Source organism: Sus scrofa, chromosome 1 (assembly GCF_054392235.1).
Source record: "Sus scrofa isolate SSC_HxYL_T2T_F1_AM1 chromosome 1, Sscrofa_HxYL_maternal_Yorkshire_Landrace_v2.0, whole genome shotgun sequence".
NCBI classification, from domain to species: domain Eukaryota; kingdom Metazoa; phylum Chordata; class Mammalia; order Artiodactyla; family Suidae; genus Sus; species Sus scrofa.
In genome coordinates this window covers 178,173,442-178,195,184 of record NC_139383.1, presented here as the reverse complement: position 1 = coordinate 178,195,184, position 21,743 = coordinate 178,173,442, and the positions used below count along the sequence as shown (strand labels likewise).

The window sequence follows — 21,743 nt, the reverse complement described above, 5'->3', positions numbered from 1 at the left end:
TGCCTGCCCCATGGAAAGGATTGTGTGTAGAATAGAACCAATCAGAGAGCACACAGCCCAAGAAAGAGAAGAGAGAGTCTTATTTCAACTGACCCCTTGGTCCACCCTGCAGAAGCCAACCTCTGGAATGGCCATTTATGAAAATCAATACATTCTTTTTTCCCCTTCTTTCTCAAACTCATCTGATTTGAACTTGCAACCAAGAGTTCCCTCACCCATTTGCCTAGAGAACTTCCTTGGCCAAGTGGGGCATTAAGGAATGGGATCACAGGATGGCTTGTGCTCACCCTCTGAGAATCCCCAAACTCTGATCTGGAAGGTATCCTAGGACAGAAGGCAGCACCATGCCCCCTGGTCCAGAGCTGCCAGAGGAGCCAAGCTCCTGGGTTGGCAGCTGCATCCCAAGCAGCATCTTCTTGGACCACCAGCCCCACACTTAGCTGTCACTGACTTGAAGGGAATCCAGCTGGCACTGCAGTTTCTAGATACACGGAGCATATTCTGGCCTCAGGAGGCTGTCCCTTTGCTCCAGCTCTGGGAATGGTTTGAACTTGCCCCTTGTAAGGCTGAGGAATGCCTGGACACTCAGAAGAAAGGGGCTGAGAGACAGGGCTCCTGGAGTATCTGAGCACGTGGGGGCCAAAACCTTGCTCTTTTGGCCATTACTGGAAGGGGCATTATTTATACTCTGACAATGAATTTGATAACCCCGCCATGTCCACTGGACCACAAGGAAGAGACCCAGCCTCCAGGCTGTGAGTTGGGCCACCTTCCCTCCAATGCATGGCAAATTTAGGCGTGGGAAGGTGACTGAAAGCCACTAGACACACACAGATGAAGACAAGGCAAAAATGGTCTTGCCTAGAGGGCACATGACCCCTAGTTAGGAGACCCTTTCCTGAACAGAAAGCTGTAACACAGTGTGGACTGAGGCACATTTTTTATTTTTAAAAAATTTTTGTGGTAAAATATACATAAACATAAAACGTACTGTTTTAACCATCTTTAGTATATGGTTCAATGGTATTAAACACATTCACAATGTTGTGTAACTATCACCATTAGGTATTTCCAGCCATTTCACATCACCCCATCTTGAAACTCTGTACCCAATTAAACAATCCTTCCTGTTTCCCACCCCAGCCCCTGGTAACCACTACTCTGCTTTCTGCCTGTGTGTATTTGACTGCTCTGGGTACTTAGCCTAAGTGGAACCACTACAGTATTTTCTTTTTATGCCTGGTTGACTTTACTTAGCATAATGTTTTCAAGGTCCATCCATGTTGCAGCGTGTGTCAGAATTTCCTTCCTTTTAAAGGCTGAATTATATTCCATTATGTGGACAGACCCATTTATGGACACCAGGTATTTCCCCTTTTTGGCCACTGCAATGAACATAGGTGTATAAGTATTTTGTATGAGTGCCTCCTTTCAGGGTTTTTTTGGGGGTGGGGGTGGGATTTATACCTAGAACTGGAATTTCTAGATCACAGGATGACTTTACGTTTAACTTTTTGAGGCAGGGCTGAGGCACACTGAAGGCACATGGATGGCAGATGGGTGGAGGGCAAGATGGGACAAAAGGGAGAGTGGAAACTTTGTGTTCAGAGAGACTTCAAAGTCTTCATTTGGCCTGTACTGTGGCCTGGGGCTTATGATCAACCTCCTGTGTGTGTTTTTTTCAGTTTATCAAGAGGAGGCAATACCTCCAGATCACAAGTGTGTGGTGGGATAAAGCAAAGGAAAGTCATGGCCAATCACAGCTGGCCCCAAATCCGCCTCAGGGGAAAATCAGCCTCAGTGGAAGAGGATACTTAGTACTTTAGCAAAGTACTTCTGATAGAAGCAGGAATTCACATGTGGTTTGTAGGTCATTCCCTGGACAAGGGCATGTGTCCAAAGGGAAAAGAAGGGCTGAGATCTGCCTGCCCTACACTCACCAAGCCAGGGATCCAGCACAGGGCTACCAGCAGTGAAAGTGGGCTTCTCAGTCTGAGCACACTCTTCCCTCCATGTTTGGTGGTTCCCCATTGTCCTAGGGATAAAGTTCAAACTGCACTGGGTGCATTGCAAGGCTGCAGAGCCATTGCTTACCTGCCCCCATAGCCCCCGTTCTTGCTCTCTTCTCCTTGAACTCTTTCTCCAGCCCTCCTGAATTTCACTCCACTATTTCAATGTGAAATTCTCTCTCTCTACACAGATGGAGAAATTAAAGCTTGGTCCAGATAAACATCTTGCCCAAGGTCACACTGCTGGCAGTTCAATCAAAACCCAGACCCAAAAACCCAGAGTCTCTGGCCTTTGGGCTACAGGGTTAGAGATGGCCCAAGCTAGAGCGCAGAAGACCTGGGTGCATATGGCCCACACCAGCTAGGTGACCTTGGGCAAATCACTCTCCAATGACACTTGGCCCTGCCACATACCAGCTCTGTTATCATAAAGTACTCTTTAACCTGAGAAACATTAGGGGCTATTGCAGTGAGAGTATATTATTGCTGTTATGTGCCACTTGGCTCTTCTGCTCCCTCTGTCCTCAATGGAAATTCCATTGTACCTTCTGAATAAAATTTGTAAAATGAAGCACAATTGGAAAATGGAAAAATCCCTGGCTGGAGCAGCTCAATTTCCAATGGCCCAGAACATCAAAGTGGCCCCAGTATCTGGGGATTGCTAAAGCACTCTAAATAAAACAGATATCCAACTCTAGCCATTCATTTCCTTAACAAAGACTGGAGTGAGCAGAGAAATGACACTGCAGAAATCTATTTTACAGACAAAGATTGGAAAAATAAGAGAAAATGAATTTCCTTCTCTTCCATTTGCAAACTGAAGCTTTTCAACAGCCTGGCCAAATGCAATTGCACTGGTGTCCACGTATCATGCGGCCAGGTCAGGTGAGCTGTGCTCCCCTCCAGAGGGGTCAGTTCACCCTGGGAGTCCCCAGGTCTTGCTAGCCCAACCAGAATCTCAGGTGCTTTAATTCACAGTAGTTAGTCATCTGAATAACTAGTCTACTGAAATCCTTTGGAATTTCTCTGGAAATCCTGGCCCCTGGCACAATCTTCTCCCAATGGCATTCACAGAGTCTGACACCATTCTAGGGCCTTATGCCAAAGGAAATTCATTCACCTGCTCCTCATCACCCAGGTGAAGAAAGGCCAGACAAAAAACCAACTCCATCATAGTTTTTAAAGCATATGATTCTCTAGACTATGCCCATGATATATACTTATCTAGACACACCCTACAAACCAGCAACTCCCTTCTGAGTTTTGTTAGTTTGTATTAGTTAGCTACTGTTTCGTAACAAATTGCCTCAATATTTAATGGCTTAAAACAAGAATAAGTACCCCATGATCTCAGTTTCTATAGGTGAGAGATTTGGAGGCAGTTTTGCTGAATGTTTCTGGCTTATATGCATCTGCAGGCGTCAATTGGGGCTCAGTCATCTGAAGGCTTGACTGAGGCTAAGGGATCTGGCTCAAAAGTGGTTCATTCACATGGAGGGCAAGCCAGTGCTGGTTGCTGACTAGGATGCTTGCTTCTCACCACATGTATCTGAAGCCACAGGGCTGCTTGAGTAACTTCACAGCATGGCAGCTGCTATTCCCAGAGTGCGTGATCCAAGGGTGAGCATGTTTGTAAGCTTATCCATGACCTCAGCTTGGAAGCCACATTCTAGCCTTTCTGCCATTCCCTGCTGGGTACACAGGCCAGCCCCATTCAAAGTGGGAGGGCTTGATTCCAGGAGGCAAGAAACACTGAGCTCTCTTGGAGGCTGACAACACAGGCCCATATCCTGCAGAAACTCTCGCCAGGATCATAGCTGACATCATGGTGTGCAAAAGACATTCACTGCAACATTAGGCAGGATGGCCAGAAGTAGAAGTGCTCTGGGCAGATAAGGGGATGTGGAGGATACAAACGAGGGATACTGTGCAGCAGGTCAAACAAAGGGACTAAATGGACACATAGCAACGTGGATGTATCTTAAAAACATGGTGCTTTGTGAAAAAAATATAGAGTGAGTTCTACAGCACCTTCCCTTTTACATGCATGTCAAACAACAAAACATTTTGCAGGAACACATACAAATAAGACACATGTTAAACCCATTAGAATTGCCGCCTTGGCATGGGGTGGCAAAAGGGGATGGAAATTAATGGGAATAAATAACAAATGTAAAATGCCTCAGACCTTATGGGGACCAGCAAGACAGGAGTGTCATGACCTATGAAGTAAATTAACTCCATCCTCTGTACCTGAGACTCAAAAATATCCTTGCACAAAGAAATAGACACCTTTCCCTATAGCTGGGTCACCCGGCATGATGCCACCTACCACACAGCTTCCTTCTGAGCAGCTGAGCTGTTGTTGCTTGTTGGTTTGGTTTTGCATCCAAACCCTTGTCTCCAATCCACTTTTTCTCTAGAAGTCCAGACTCCAATCCCACCCCGAGTGTGGCACAAACTGAATTCATTACCTACCCTCCAAATCAGTTCTCCTGCAGGCTCTCTCTCAGGGCAGGGCCCCACCAGCCTTCTAGCCACACCATCAGTTATCCTCCAGCCTCCTGCCTTCTTGCTCAGCCCCACATCTGATGCAGCGCCTGGTAGATACCAGTTCAAACTGTCATCATCCCTTGCCTATCACACAGAAACTTCGTGTCTGTAATTTGGGAATATGAGTGATACTTGTCCTTCTATCAGCTAAGACACTCTGAGTTGCAAGTAACATACAATAAACAGCTCAAACTGGTTCCAGCAAAAACAAGCAAACAGTCCTGAGGCCCCAGTTTCTATCTTCAGGCTCAGCTCTGCTCTCCACCTTGGGGAGACAGCACCCACCCACAGCTCTCAGAGAGGCTCTCCTCTCACAGTCACAACCTGGCCTCACATCCTCTCAGCTTCACATCCTCAGGGGAATAGTGAGATCTTGTGCCCAAGTATCACTGGCTCTCCTCAGGTCTTGTGACCACCTCTGAACCAACCACCCTGACCAGGGAAATGCTCCGATTGGCCAGGCCTGAGTCACATGTCACACTTCTGCACCAGGGTAGAGTCACCTACAGAAGCACAAGGAATGCGAATTGGGGAGGATGGGGTCCCCTGTGGGGATCAGGACACAGTGAGCAGCTAAAGGGCAAATGGAACCCAGGGGGCTCCATGGATTCTGACTACCACCACCTCATGGAATGTCATGAGAATGCAACGAGATTGCACGTGCCTGCCACCTAGAATCGTCTCAGCAAATGTGGCTCTCACCAGCACCTACATCAGGAACAGCACTACTAACTTTGTGTAAATATTTGAGCATATTGATATGCTGAAAAGCTAAAAATTCCCAAACTTAGCGGCACAGGAACATACAACCCTTATAATCCTTAAGACTTCTTAGCAACTTTAGATAGTAGCCAGTTAATACCACCCATGACTTTGTTTTGCTTCCATAAATGCAATTTTACATGTCACAGCCTTTGAATGAGTTATAAAATCTCAAAGAGGGCACCTCTGCTTTCAATTTAAAACACTCTATTAAAGTGGATCAGAGTCTTGGGGAGAAGAAATATGCCCATTTATCAGATTCCCTGCAGGCCTCCTGGTTGGTTCCATGGACACAACTCAGGTCTGGGATCTTACCCAAGATCTTGGCTCATTCTTCAGGACATTTCTATGTCAAAGTCTTCCCAACTCAACTAAAATGTGAGCGAAGTCCTAGAAGCTGAGAGCTTATCTACACCTCCCTACATTCCCTAAAAGTCTCCTCGGGTAAAAAGTCTAAGTTGGCTGGCTGGCTGGCTGGCTGGCCCACTGTCTGGCCATCCGGCTGACTGACAGTGCAGCCTGGATCACGGTAGCTGGCACAATTCCCATCTGTCTGCACAGCCCTCACACCCCAAGCTCTGCTGCCAACCAGGGCTTAGGCCTTGGCCATTAGAGACTCCATTTGTGCCATTAACGAGAACTTCAGCGACAGCTGCCGGCAGCAGGTGCAAAGCCAAACAGAGCCTGGCTCTGGAGAGAAATCTTTTGCTTGTCAAGCCAGCTGTAGAGACAGCGAAGAGAAGTGGGAGGGGAAACAGTTCTTTCCCAGAGGCCTGCTCAGAGCAGGGAAAGTTCGGGCCAGGCCGTTTTCATCATCGAGTCAATCAGTCGGAGGGGCCAGCTGGATGGCCACCTAGTCACGCTGGAGCCCAACACCCCTCATGGCAGGGACTGGGATTGCCCCACCTGCTTCTCTCACTTCCAAGGAGTGCTCACCCCACCTTAAATCCAGATCACCCTCCTTCTAGAGAGCAGAGGGGCACGTGGAAGAGAAACAAGGGGACCACCATTTGGAGCCTCCAGCCATGGACAAGCAGAATCCCTGTGACCTGGGGCTTTGCACCTGAGAAATGCAGAATCCCAGTCTCCACCCCAGATTCCTGAGTCAGAATCTGCAGTTTAACAATTTCCCCAGGGGATTTGTGTGCACACCCACATCTGAGAAGCACTGATTTGGAGACTCAAGCATTCATTCAATCAATCCTTCAATTTTTTTGTTTTTTGTCTTTTCAGGGCCACACCTGCGGCATATGGAGGTTCCCAGGCTAGGGGTCAAATCGGAGAGGTAGCTGCTGGCCTACACCACAGCCACAGCAATGCCAGATCTGAGCCACATCTGTGACCTATACCACAGCTCACAGCAACTGAGAGGGGCCAGGGATTGAACCCGAAACCTCATGGTTCTTAGTCGGATTCGTTTCCGCTGCACCAAGATGACGGGAACTCCAAGCCTTCACTAATTTTGATGGAGCCTCCACTCCATGCTGTAGGCTCCGAGGGTACATCAGTGACAATAGAGAGAGAACACCCCTGCTCTTTCTAGCGGAGATAAACATAATCAAAGAGAGAAATACACTGAAATCCATAGTGTGCTAGTGGGTGATAGCTTCCAAGAAGAAAAACCGAGTGGGGAAGAGGTACAGAAGATACAAGTTGGGGAGGGAGGAAGTGGGCCGGCCGGGTGAATGCCAACAGCCGTACTTGCCCAGGACGAGGGCGTGCCTGGGAGTAAGACAGTTTGAAAACCAAAACAGTCCCAGGCAATCAGGGACAGTCAGTCAACCTGGAAGGAGGGCGAGGGGAGTAAATGCACTCAGAGGAGGAGGCACCATCCTGGAGCCTCGCAGCCCACAGTGTGGTCCTCTGCCCAGCAACCTCACATCAAGGGGTGGAGGCAGCTGTTAGAAATGCAGGATCTGAGGCCCCGCTCCGCCCCCGCCCCCAAATCATAATCTCCATTTTTCTTAAGCGCCCTCACGGAACCCAGCTGCTTCTAAGTGCCTTCTAAACGTTTTATAAGGACCTTGGCATTTCCTTTGAGTGAAATGGGGAAACCATCACAGACGATGGGAACTCGCTTTTAACAAGAAAGCGTGTTGCTAGAGTGAGACGGGAGGGGACCAATGGGGAGAGGCCTGACGTAACCCAGGAGAGCCAAGATGGCGGCTGCCGGTCCTGGGCTGGTTCTGACACAGGTAGTAAAGGCGGTCAGATTCTAAATGTATTTTCGAAGGCGAGTGCACCACTGGGGTGTGGAAACCAAGTCTCTGAGGAGGTAAGTACACGAGCTACTTTTCACAACACACTTTCTTGTAAGTGCACCTCCCTTGTATTTCTTACAGTAATTTCCTTCTTTCCGCCAACATTTGTAGGGCAGGGCTGGGGGGGCTGGCGTCTTGAAGTCTGGCTGCGGAGGAATGAGACCAGGTCCGTGTGATGGGCTCTTTGATAAAGAAAACCCCATGGGCTTAGGGAGTCCAAGAGAGGAACCACACAGGCTGGTGGGGGTGGGGTTCAGAGAAAAGTTGCCTCAAAGGGAACGTGTCCTTACAGCAAAGCTGAATCTCAAACAAGCTGAGGCGAGGGATGGTGCAGATTCAGGAAGCGGCTCCTGTGTGTACCTGAGGGCAGGAGAGGGGAACATTCCAGATGGGGGATCAGTGGGGTCACTCTGGACCTGGGTCCTCAAATCCTCCAAGGCTCCCCATTGCCCATAGGACCAAGTCCAATCTCTGTAGCCTAAAGTTCGGTGCCATCCTCATTCAAGCCCAAATACATTTTTCGCTTTCATTTCCCAGCTCTCCCCTCCAATAATTCTCTGCGACCCCACTTGGGCACATCCACTTCTGACTTCCCACCACTACCAGCCCTAGGTCTGGGCAGCAGGGCCGCTGCTCCAGACCTGGCTCTTTCTAGGGCCCCTCTTCTGGCCACAGTCCTCTCTCTCCTTGGAGTAAGCAGTCTAAGGGGCCACAAGGAAGGACCCACCTGGGGCCCACATACCCCCCTCAATACTGTTACCACCTGGGGTCCTTGGATCTTTAATCAATAGAAATTGATAAGAGGTCAGTTGAGAAATTTCATGCAAATGTGTTGGGGCTCATGCTGCAGCCTGAGGGAGTGAAAACCAGCAACAGGTGTGATGCCCTTGCTCCCTCTCCAAGAGAAGGGCGGGCTGCTCCCTGTGTCTGCAGCATCTTCACCTCAGGTTGCTTGAGATTTAGCTTTGCTATAAGGACAAGTTCCCTTTAAACTAGGGTGGGGCGGATGGGTGGGTCTGGGTCAGGCAGAGGGGCAGCTTAGGTGGTCTCCCCACCTCCTTGGTGGTGCTATGTGCAGGGATCACGCGTGGTACCCTGCTTGTGTTCTAGGCACCTCAGAAATGGCAGTTGGTTTATGGCCTTTTGTATCTTATTGTTCATAATTACCCTGACTGCACGTCTGTGCAGATATTTTTAGTCCCCTACAGTTTTTTGGTACTCTGTCGATGGAGGAGACATTTGACCATGAACAAGCACTTGGGTAAAGGGTCTCAGGTGCCAGCCTATCTCAATGCCACACTCCAGCATCTGGAGCCACAGAATTCATTGCTCAAATGGTCCCAGCTCCCTTCTATGACCTCTTCCCAGGCCAGTCCCTCTGAAGGTGAACAGGGAGGGTCAGCATGTGTGCCCCAGGCCAGCTCTTTCCAAGGCATCAGAATTTGGATGTAGGTGCTGAGGTATCTACTCAGTGTGGGAGGGAGTTAGGGTGGGAATAGAAGGAATAGAATATATGGCCCTGTTCCATCTCACTGTTGTGCAAAATTGCAATGATGCCAAAAACTCTGAGTAGGAACCTGCTTTCAGGTCATTATAAAGGTACATGAGTCAAGATGAGCAGAGAAATGTATTTTACTTAACAGATTGCTAATGTGAGTCACAACTCTTTAATAATTAGACATATGGTTTTGTGGCTTCCTTTTGTGCTCCTGTCCTGGGCCCCACAAAATTTCTGTCTAGGCCCTTGGCATAGCTTTGACCTTGTGATTCTCCTTAGAGTGCCCCTCCCCTCCTCCTCTTCTTATATCTTAACCTAAAATGCACTCAAGGCCCATGTGGAGATCATCTGTCGTTTTGCCTGCCATTAATCCTACCTCCTTTCTGCTGGTACCCAAAGCTTTCCTTTTTTGGGAGAAACCCATTCCATGTGGTTTAGGTTGGGCTAAGCAACTAGGGGCTATCAAAAAGACTGTATCCATAGATGGAGATACAAGCCAGCACAGAGAGAAGAAGACACAACCTGGGGTGGAGCAGGAGGGAAACAGAGCTCAAGAAACCCATTGTCAGTTCCTGGATCCATCCATACCTGATCCTAGCATTCCCTTGGCCATTACAATTAGCTCCAAGAAATGCCCCCTTTTTGAATAAGCTGGTTGGAGCTAGGTTTCTATTACTGGCAACTGAAAGAGCCTTATTAATAACTCTGATTTATAAAATCATAGGTGTCGGAGCCTGAAGGGGCCTTAGAAACCATATGATCAATGTTCACTGTTCAACATGTGATGAATCTGGGACTCAGAAAGGTGAAGTGAGTTGTCCCAATTCACACAATGAACCAGGCCAGAGTTGAGGCTGGAATCCAGATCTCCTTCTCCTGGGCTGTGACCCCATGTTTCCTCTCATGTCCCCTTCGTCAAGCCTACAAACCAGAACGGCACTCCCTCGTTCCCCTCAATGTGAGATCTATTCCCCATGCATCTCTGGGTCTTGTCCTGGATTTGTATTATCATTTCATCCCCTCATTGATCTCACTGGGTGTTGCATCCAAATTGGAACAGCCACCCCTCGAGGGAGGAAAGCCAACCTTCCTGGTCCTGAAGCCCCTCACTGGGCTGAGCACCATGCCCACCACAGGGGAGGCACTGAATGAGCCCTTGCTAATTTACCAGTCACGGGCCCTGATGCTTGATTGGCTAAAGCCAGCCTCCTTTTCCATCCAATGCACCATCTCTGAGTTAATGTTTCTCACAGGCAAGACTCTTTCAATTCAACAAGCTATTTCTTAGGCCATTAGGAGGAACTACAACCAGAGGTAGGAATGCTATGTGGCTTTTTTTTTTCTCTCTCTCCATTTCCTTTTGTTTTCAATTTTCTGCCTGTGGAGTGTTTTGTTGTTTCTTTTTTTTTTTTTTTTCTCCCTTCTTTAACAGCCCAACTTGCTAAACTGCACATCGCCAGCAACTCCTGTGAGTTTAGTCCTTAAGTGTTACATTTCTGTAACAGATACTCCAAAAGCAGCACTTATCTTCAGGAGGGGGCTGGTGAAGCACGCTAAAATTACATTTCCATTTCTGTTCCTATGTTTTTAAGCTGTTATTTTAGCATTTCTGACTAGTTCACAGTTGACACCTACTGATGGAAAATTAAATGAAACTTGGCCAAGAAAGAGCCTTCCCTCTCCTCCCCAGGCGGAGAACCAGCTCCTTTTTATAACGACACGCAGCTGTGGAGGGGCCAAAAGACTCCTAGATTTGGAAATCCAGGATTCTGCTGTCAGGCCCAGCTCTGCCGCTAACTAGCTCTTGGACATGGGCTACATCACCTAAGTCTTCTGAACCTCATTTGTCTTCTCTATCAAATGGGAATCCTGTATAACTTGGGGTTATTGTGAGTTTTATATTATGTAAAGCTATCTTGCCAGACACTGACAACATGGATCCTGTACCCATGAAAATTCTTGGCACGTACTAGGTGTTCAGCGTTAGTTGTTTGTAGGTCTTGGTCCCTTTTTCTTAGCTGTTCGATATCCTTTGGGTTGGTTTATGCTCCAAACTGGTTAAGTGGTTAAATATGGGAATTTGGTTAAATTAGCAGACCATGGAATTCCCACTGTGGTTCAGCAGGTGAAGATCCTGATGTAGAGTCTGTGAGATGCCGGTTTCGAGTCCTGGCCTTGCTCAGTAGGTTAAGGATCTGGTGTGGTATAGGTTGCAAACGAGGCTTGGATCTGGTGTTGCTATGGCTGTGGTGTAGGCCAGCAGCAACAGCTCTGATTTGACCCCTAGCCTGGGAACTTCCATATGCTGTGGGTGTGGCAAACAAACAAACAAATAAATGAATAAGCTAGCTAGCCAGCAGACCATGCCAGCACAGTTCAAACCCTTCAGCTGCACCCTATTGTTCTGGAGAGGAAGACCAGACTCCATAGCACAACATAGCTTCTCTTCCTTGCCTCCACTTTCCTCTTCCTCTCCCGCTACACCCCCACCTGGAGTCTTCCGGTATACATCTCCATCTGCCCAGTAGGCCCTTTTCCCGTCTAATTCCCCTTCACCCTACCGGGGCCATTCCTTTACATCCTGTCTGTGGGCTCCCACTGTGCCTGGTGCCTTCCCCTCAGGACCATCATCTGTGATCTTTCCTGTCTCCCCCTAGACTGTGAGCCTGGCTGGCACGGATGGTGCCCTGTTTATCTTTTATCTTTGGTGTCAGCAAAATGCTTGGCATGTAGAAAGAGCTCAAAAAATATTTCTCAAGGAGGATTAATGCATGAAAAATAAATGAGGAAGATTCCATATGTAAAGTCAGAAGTCCTCTGTCAATTAATGCATAAGTTCAATGGAAGTCCAACCCATATTCTAGCGGGGTCTTTATGAAACTTCAGCAACTGGTTCTAAAGCTTGTTTACAGAGTAAAGTCAGGCGTTTCCTGGTGGCTCAGAAGGTTAAAGATCTGGCATTGTCACTGCTGTGGCCCAGGAGCTTCTGCATGCCAGGAGTGTGCCAAAAAAAAAAAAAAAAAGCAAATCCATAGGAAAAAGCAAAATAAAGTTGAAAACCTCCTCTGCAAAACATCAAAATATATTATAAAGCTTTATCAGTTAAAACAGTTGATTTTGGCAGACAAATAGGCAAATATATTGAGTCCAGATATATTCCTGTGTGTATATAAGAATGCAGAAAGTGATAAACATGACATTTTATATCAGCAGGGGAAGATGGACCATTTTATTTTATTTTAAAAAATCATTTTTTCGGCCATAGGGTGCAGTGGCTTAATGTGGGATCTCAGTTCCCAGACCAGGGATTGAGCCCAGGCCATATCAGTGAAAGTGCCAAATCCTAACCACTAGACTACAAGGGAACTCCTAAAGATGGTCCATTTAAAAAAATGGAAAGTCAATAATCAGCTGTCCCTATAGAAAAAAGTAAAGGTGTCATCCAGGATAGGCTATGCTATCCATGGTGATGAACTGCCCCCAAACCTCAATGACTTAACACACTAAAGGCTGACTTCTGGTCCAGGCCACATGTCCATTTGCGGGTTGGTTGGGTGGCTCTGCCCATTAAAATCACCCAGCTTGTGATTTTAGTTGACAGAGCAGCCACCATCTCAAATGTTCTGGGCGTGGAAGATCTGGGCATGGACTGGATGGTCTTGCCTTAGCAATTAAATGCTTGGTCTTGAAGTGACCCCATCAGTTCTACTCACAAGTTGGGCTAGAGCTAGTCACATGGCCCCACCCGACCACAAGGAGAATAGGCAGTGAAAGCCTACCATATAGTGTGATGTATAGAGCACAGTAACTACACTCTACCTTCCCCTGTTCATGCCCTAACCCCCAAAAAAGTATTTTTAATTTTTGTAAAGCAGAAGAAAATATAATTTCTTTAATAATCTTATAGGGGAAGATGACTTCCTATTCAAGGCATTAAATCCAGAAGGTATAAATGAAAAGAATTACAGATTTCACTACATAAAAGTGTAAATTTTTTGCATGGTAAAATAATATGTAAATGAAGAGAAGGGACAAGTAACTGACCTGAGAAAATATTTGTACCATCTTGCATAACTGACAAAGGGTTAATACCCATAATATGCAAAGAGTTCTTCAAAATCAATAAGAATCAATATGTAGAACAATGCACTCACAATAGACAGCCTTGTTTAGAGAATTTGGGGAAAGGAACATGTTCATATACTTGTTAGAAGTAGACTGATTTTTTTTTTTTAGAGTAATTTAAAAGTACCTATCAACTGTTAAACACAGATACATTTAATGCAGAAATTCCTCTAACTCCTCATACAAAATACTATCTGTAGACATACAGTAATAATAAGATATTATTTGCACATGTATATGTCCCATATTGGCCATTACAGATTTATTGGTAATGGCAAAAACAAGTATTACTTTTAAAAGGAAAAAAAGCTGTTCCTGTTATGTCTCAGTGTTAATGAATCCAACTAGTATCCATGAGGATTCAGGTTCGATCCCTGGATCAGTGATTAAGTGGGTGATTAAGCTCATTGGGTTAAGGATCTGGTTTTGCCGTGAGCTGTGGTGTAGGTCACAGATGCAGCTCGGATCCCGAGTTGCTATGACTGGGGTGCAGGGCAGCAACTGCAGCTCCAATTCGACCCCTGGCCTGGGAACACACACCTGTGGGTGTGGCCCTAAAAAGACAAAGAACGAAAAAAAAGGCTAATATACTGTTTTTAAACAAATATGGTACATGCATCCCTTGGAATTCTATGCTGTCATTAAAAAGTGTGAGGTAGGGTTATAAGTATGGACATGAGAAGATGTTTATGGTACACTTGTTCTGTGAGGTTTCTGACACTCACCTATCCCTCCTCCTGCCTCCAGTTTCTAACATATTTGTAATGAAGCCTAAGAACCCAGTAAGATAAGCTGTATCAACAATGATGTGGGGGAGTAATTCCCTTCACGGCTTAGTGGTTAACGAATCTGACTAGGATCTATGAGTGTGCGGGTTCAATCCCTGGCCTCTTCCAGTGGGTTGGGGATCCAGCATTGCCGTGAGCTGTGGTGTAGTTCTCAGACGTAGCTGGGATCCCACCTTGCTACGGTTGTGGCTCTGGCTCCTTGCCTGAGAACTTCCATATGCCACAGGTACAGCCCTAAAAACCAAAAAACAAAACAAAACAAAAAAAAAAAAAGTCCCTAAGAGTTCCTGCTGTGGCACAGTGAGTTAGGAATCCAACTGCAGTGGCTTGGGTAACTTTGGAGGCATGAGTTCGATCCCTAGCCCACACAGTGGATTAAAGGACCTGGTGTTGCCACAGCCACAGTGTAGGTCACAACTATAGCTCAGATTGAATCCCTGACCCCAGAACTTCCATATGCCACAAATGCAGCCATTAAAAAAAAATTTTTTTTTTTTTTTTGTTAAAGTCCCTATAATTACAATACTAATTCTGGAATTTTTAGGCTTAGAAAGGAAAGGGCTCCAGCGGCCCATTAGCTTTGGTATGAAATGATATAATTTGTTGTTGTTGATGATGATATTATTTTGTTTTTTTTTAATTTTGACATATAGTTGATTTACAATGTTCTGTTAATTTCTGCTATACAGTAAAATGTTTCAGGTATATGTATACATTCTTTTTCATATTCATTTCCATTATGGTTTATCATAGTGTATTGAATATAGTTCCCTGTGCTATACAGTAGGCCCTTGTTCTTTATCTGTCCTATATATGAGTTTGCCTCTGCTAATCCCAAATTCCCAATCCATCAACCCATCCCTCCCCCGCCCTTTTCCCCCTTGGCAACCACAAGTCTGTTCTTTACCTCTGTGAGTCTGTTTCTGTTTCACGGATAGGTTCTTTGTGTTATATTTTAGATTCCATATGATACTTTTTTTTGACTTAGTTTGAGAATCTCTAGTTGCATCCATATTACTGCAAATGGCATTATTTCATTCTTTTGATGGCTGAGTGGTATTCCACTGTGTATATGTACCACATCTTCTTAATCCATTCATCTGTCAATGGACCCTTAAGTCGTTTCCATGTCTTGGCTATTGCTGCTATGAACATTGAGGTGCATGTGTCATGTTGAATTATAGTTTGGCCTGTATATATGCCCAGCAGTGGGATTGTTGGATCATATGGCAAATCTATTTTTAAATTTTTGAGGAACTTTCATACTGTTTTCCATAGTGTCTGTACCAACTTACATTCCCACCAGCATCGTAAGAGGGTTCCCTCTTCTCCACATCCTCTCCAGTGTTTGTTTTTTGTAGACTTTCTAATGATGACCATTTTGACTGATGTGAAGTGGTACCTCATTATAGTTTTGACTTGCATGAAGTGACATCATTAATTAGGTGGCCTAGGGTCACCCACCAAGCTCTTCCTCAGTGCTGTAGCGGTATACCTGTGTTAAGCCAAATCACCAGGACGCTGCATTCCTGGGATCAAGGCTTTGGTGTCTTCCCTCCAAACCAATCTCTGACTCTAACCTTGTGGTTCAGCCTTCACCACTGTTACCTCTGCTCTTGCTCTAAAAACTGAAGCCAAAGAGATTCCTCATGCTAGTCTGCATGCTCCTTGGGAAGATGGCACCACCTTTCCAGAGTGGTCCCTGTTGCCCAGGCAGGTCCCTCCCTATAGCGGTGAGAATGTGACTCTGACTGTGCACCTCCCTTCCCCCACAAGCCTCCTGCCTTTGGAAGTGCAAGATACTGCCTTTAACAGTATTTTGCTTTTATTTAAAAAAAATTTTTTTTTACTCGGAGTTCCCGTCATGGCGCAGTGGTTAACAAATCCGACTAGGAACCATGAGGTTGTGGGTTTGCTCCCTGGCCTTGCTCAGTGGGTTAAGGATCCGGTGTTGCCATGAGCTGTGGTGTAGGTCTCAGACACAGCTCGGATCCCGAGTTGCTGGGGCTGTGGTGTAGGCCGGCAGCTGCAGCTCTGATTTGACTCCTAGCCTGGGAACCTCCATGTGCCTTGGGAGCGGCCCAAGAAAAGGCAAAAAGACAAAAAAAAAAAAAAAAGGTTTTTTTTTACTCAATGAATTTATTACATTTATAGTTGTACAGTGATCACAATCCGGTTTTATAGGATTTCCATCCCACACCCCCAGCGCATAACTGTATTTTGCTTTTAACAGCTGAACCTCCCCTCAGTCAGAGTTACAGGGAGTTCTCCTGTGGCACAGCAGGTTAAGGATCCAGCATTGTCACTGCAGCAGCCCTGGTTGCTGCTGTGGCACAGGTTCGGTCCCTGGCCCAGGATCTTCCACATGCCTTGGGCTCAGCCAAAAAAATAAAAAATAAAAAAATAAGAGTTATGGGATGCAATTTTCCATTCCCAGCTATCTCTTTTTTCACTGCATTTTGGTCTTTATTCTGCCCTAGTGAGCTCCAAGCCCACAGGGCCTATATTTTGTGACAATTCCACATGGCCCAGGTAGCCAGGACTGAATCCAAGCTCCATGAGACCTGGGAGAGTTCAGTTCTCTCCACCTCGGTTTCCCTGTCTGTAAAGTGGGAGTGGTAGGCACAAAATATCTTTGATGAGTTCATCCTGAGGATTAAATGGGATAATGCATATATTATTGCATCTGCACACAGAAAGCACTCTGTAGATGTTAAAATCACCATTAAGATACCCAAATGGTTGAATATGGCATGGTTCACCCCAATAGATTTTTAAACAAAAGTCGGCAGGCTGTAATTAAAGGTGACACGCTTTCTCACCCCGTCGGTTGTAGTAGGACATCTGGATGGTTTCCTGTTTGGTAACTTTGAAGACCTGGCACACTCTGCAGCAGCCTGCGAATAGGAAGGAGGGGCAGGTGGGGAGCGGGGGGCGGGAGGGGCAGCAGAGAACCCAGGGAGAGGAGACAGGAATCTCTGAAGCGACATTGGGAAGTGGTAAAGGAAAACTTGCTGGGCTTGTATATTGCCCCAGCACATCCCAAAGCCTGGGCCTCTCTCTGTTCCAGTTGTTCCCAAAGCCTGCCTGAATCCCACCTGGTCTTCAGCCTTGCTCCCACCCCCACCCCCCACCACTTCCCTCCACAGCATGGCTTTGCTTGGATCTTAGGTCTCTGGACCCTGACAAATGCACCTGTCTCCCCATAGATGATGACCTAGGACAGCCTTGTCCACCTGTTCAGCCCCAATTAGGCTTAGCTTGGTGCCTGAGACAGAGCAAGGACTTAGAAAAACGACCTCTGAAATGAGGCCTCACTGAGTTCACAGTTTTCCCTGGGACCAGTCCTCCCGTCCTAGGATGATATTAATCTTATAAAGCTGTTCTGCTTGGAAGGAAGGGAGGGAGCAGGGAAGAACTCCTGTAGGCAGGTACCTGGGGCAGTTCAGAAATTTCAACCCAGAAGGGCTGAGGGCCACTCCCAGTTAGGAAGGGGGTTGCTTAGAACTTGTCCTAACTCTGCATTGACATAGCAAGCTGATTGCTTTAACTTAGATGGCATGTTTATTTGGGGTGACTTGGAGGGCAGCTGATAGAAACAGAGTGGGTGCAGCTGGAGCCACCAATCCTCCCCCTGCACCACCACCCACCCTCCACAGCCACCCAGCCTCACCACCTGAAATGCATTCTTTCCCTGCTAAATGCAAATGCAATCCTTTCCCTGGCAGGGACCCTCACTTGATTTCAGAAAACGGGCATCAGGCTTCAATGGTAAACCAGGCTTCATCTTGGCCCCATCCATGCTGGGTAACCTCCACAAACCCACTTAACCCCTGGGACCTCAATTTCCCCAGCTGTAAATTGAGCTCAACTTCCATTCCCCCGCCCCTCTTCTCTGCCTCTTGAGTCAAGCCCAAGAAGCCTGCAAGCCCACCTCCTTGGAAACATCAGCACAAAAGGGAGCAATTTAGAACTGGAGCCCTGGTCTGTGGTATCAGGGATCTGAGACTGCATTCCGTCTCTATGAGAAGCACAGGCTGCAGCTGGGGGATTAGAGGGCCTCCTCCAGAGGCCACCACCGGTGGCACTGCCTGCCCAAGAGGCCCTACTCTTGTCAGAATATTAACACCCTGGATGCATTTGTGTGTTACTCATGATTGCAACCATGGTTCCAAAAGGATTATGCAGCATGCATATTTATGAGACAAGCCCAGACAAAGACTACCACATTTTAAAAGATGCAATTATCTCTAAAAAGTTCAGCTTTATTTTCATGCTAATGAATACAATATTTTTAAGCAAACCTAATTGGTTTGCCTGGGCTCCCATAAAAGCTCTCAACTCATTAGAGCTCCGAGGTCCCCTTCAAAAGGGGCTTTAGAGGGACCTGGGGGGCCGTGGAGGAGGCTGGCACTCAGGCAGCGGGTTTTCAGAACTTTTCAGCCCTTACGTCCTGCTGTCCCCTGCCCCCTCCCCTTCCCAGGCCCCCTGGCTGGATGACCAGTGAGGCCTTTTGGAAAGGGCCACCCCAGGAGTCTGGGCCCTGGGAATGTGGGAGCATCAGGAGAAAGTGAAGGCCGAGGAAAGGCCTCCCTTCTCTCTGCAGAGGCAGCCAGGCCAGTGTTCCCTTCCCACTCTGTCACCCCCACTATACTCGCCACTGTCATAAAACGTCTGGCTTCCTGGTAGATTCTGGAATTCCACCCAAAAATGTGGTCTTCAGCCAGGCCATCAGCCCAGGCCTCCAGCTTGAGGCAGAGGAGATGGGCTCCTCAGACCCTAAGCCTCATGCCAGATAGCGCTGTGCTCCAACCTCTAGTCATTCGCTTTGACCTCACTAATTCACTTTGACCTCCAGACTCAGATTTCACCTTCTACTTCTGAAGCACGTCCAGGCCTATTACCTGCCCTTGTAAATTACATGTTGTTTTCACTGTTTTACACATGTGGAAATTAAGGCCGGAAGCTGCAGAGTGACTCTGTGCGGGCAGGTAGGCTTCAGATGTTCACATGATGAGGTGGATACAGAGCTTCCTGGGAGAAGGGCTGTCCTCTTCCCTGCCCAAGTTCTAGTCCTGCTTCCCTCCTCATCTCAGCCACCTCCCTGCAGTTTAAGCTGGATCTTGTCTTTACCTGCATACATACCCCCTGGCTCCTGGCCCCAGGGCACAGTGTGCAGCTGTGTGAGCTGTGCACTGTGCAATGCCAAGGGATGGTAGAGTGTATGAATGGTGCCCCCTGGAGTTGTGTACCACTATGCCCTACCTTCCTTACCTTCCACTGGCTTCCTGCAGGGCCATTTGGAGATCTTAGGCCTATAAGTTACACAGGAAAGATTGAGAGATATATTTTTGAACTATTCTGCTTGGAAAACTTCTCTACAACACCTCCTTGGGGCAGAAATCCAGGCAGCTAGAGTTCAGAGTGCTGTTCAGGAAATGACCAGCAGGCTTAGCAAAGGGCTTGGCATAGGAGCAGACCAGAATCAATGGAAAATACAGGCTGGAGTAAGTTCTGGCCTAAAAGTGAAGACATGGGGGAACCCAGCCTGACCCCTCCACTAAGTGGCATTGTGCCTCCATTTCCCTGTCCATGAACAGGGACGTGGGACGTGGGACTGCTGACCTCTGACCTCCCATCCAGAGGCGGCATCTTTTGATTCTCCTGATTCGTCTGTCAGAGAGTCATTGACAGAATGTTTTGTGTCCTGAAAATTAACCGTATAGGGTGAGTCCATACACCCAGCCCCACTCCTGGCAGGTGACACAGTCCCTAGGTCAGGCTTAGGGGCCAGCAGAACAAGTGCGAGAAGCATGTAAGAAGGAGGGTATTGACTGAAACTTAAAACCTAAGCCAGCTAACCAGAGAGAAGCAGGTAGGATATTCCAGAAAGGGCAGCAATAAGGGAGACTCAGAAATGATGGTGAGCTGAGTAGCCAGGCCAGGCCAGAAGGCCAGCTGCTAAGTGAGGGGAGGGAGCAGAAGGGAGGCCTCAACCAGGGTCTGCAGTATATAAACACCATGGTCATCATCTCCTGGGACCCTCAAAACCACCTGAGAAGGAAACTACTGTGTTTCCCATCTCAGAGGGGAGTAAACAGAAGCCCCGGTAAACAGGTAACAGGGACTGAGAGCACCCAGCATGGGCTGGGCGAGCCCTGGGCCGAAGACCTTGTCTCCTGATCCCCCATGTGGATACCATTTTCCCTAAATTACCACGAGGCCACTTCACAGGGCATTAAATCATAAGATCAAGGTTTGGGATAGTGGTTTATGGAAAGAAATGACCTGGAAACCCAAAGTTCAGGAATGAGCATGAAAGGCTGGAGGGGTGGCAAGAGAAATGGAGGCAGGCCTACTTAGGAGGAAGATGTTTTTGGATTTAGTGAGAGGTTGGTCCAAGGCCCTGTACAGTTTGGCCTTGGAGAAGCTGAGTGGCAGGCTTGCCACTAGGTCTTCCAGAGGTCCCCTGGGCATGTGACCCCAAGGGCATGGGCACGGAACTCCCGGCCCAGGGCATCCCTGCAGAGCCCAACCTAAGCTCGGGGCCAGAGCCCCACACCCCAGTCGCTATGCTGCCTAATTGGCTTAGATTTATCAAAGTAATTTTTAAGGGGGAATTTTATATGAAGGTAATTACACTCAGCTGAACTAATTTTATTAAACAATGCTGCCTTAATGACAAACAAATCTGTTATTAATTTGTAACCAAGCAGCTATTTCATTCAATTTGTAGCATCAGTTATGAACCCTGTGGCTAGAACAACCCAGAAGCACCACTTTCTGAGGAAGGCAGCATGATCTGGAGGCCACAACCCTAGCCTGACCCAGCTCAGGCTTGGTGTGACTCCGCCTGGCCCTCTCCCCTCTGGGCTGTGTCTCCCCGTAAAAATCAAGACTTGGAGAAGTGCCCAGAAGGCAGGCCCACTCAGCAGCTTCAGGGCCCAAGAGCGTGCATGGATGCCCAGGACTTTCTGAGTGCCTCTGTTTCCCCATCTGTAAAGTGGGGAGACCAATAGTGCCTGCCTCGGATGGGAATTGTGGGATTGACGGAGTTTGTACATGCCGAGCACTTCAGCTAGTGCCTGGGCTCATCGAAGCCTTATATAAAGGCGTCTCTTTTTTTAAAATAAATATTTCCAGAACCAGGAATGTGGGCTGGGGGTGGCAGAGAGTCTGCTGCCATGGATAGAGTGAGCGAGTGCTCCTGCTTTCCCTGATGGCTTGACTCTGGGCTCCTTCAGCTCCAAGGCCTCCCACTGGCTCCTGGAAGGTGAGGAGCCTCACTATAGCCAGTGGAGAGAGGCTGGGGAGTAAGGTTCGAGCCCCTCCACCCCCCTCGAGTGACCTGAGCAATACCCTGGTCTCTTTAGTGATCCCAGGTGGATTGACTAGCCTGTCAGCCCAGTCATCAGGCTGTCCCAGGACATAGACAGGGTCAAATATGGGGTGGGGGTGGGGGGTGTTAGGATAACCTGGAGTGTGTACAGGAAAATGGTGATTCCTAGGCCCTGCCCCCAAGAGACTTGATGCCACAGATATCTCCCCTGATCTGTGCACCTGGCCACCCTTTTTACGAACCCTGAACTCCTGACACGTCCCCTGCAGGTCTGCAGGGTGCTCCTCACCCACTGCCTTTAGGGATCTTACTGGCCTAGGTCCAGTTGAAGAAAGGACCTAGCTAACTAACTGGCATAGGTAAGGGTAAATGAGGAGCAATATCTATCAGATCTATGGGTTCCCCATC

The 21,743-nt window shown here is 47.5% G+C and overlaps 1 long non-coding RNA gene across 5 annotated transcripts in view; it reads left to right on the top strand.

Annotated features, from left to right (window-relative positions):
- Positions 1 to 7,471: 7,471 nt before the first annotated feature.
- LOC146406884 (uncharacterized) overlaps positions 7,472 to 21,743 on the top strand; it is a 42,861-nt gene continuing 28,589 nt past the window's right edge. For all 5 annotated transcript variants that reach the window (XR_014817588.1, XR_014817589.1, XR_014817591.1 and 2 more), the window contains exon 1: positions 7,472 to 7,599. This is a non-coding gene — a long non-coding RNA (uncharacterized LOC146406884). The remainder of the gene's footprint in view (positions 7,600 to 21,743) is intronic.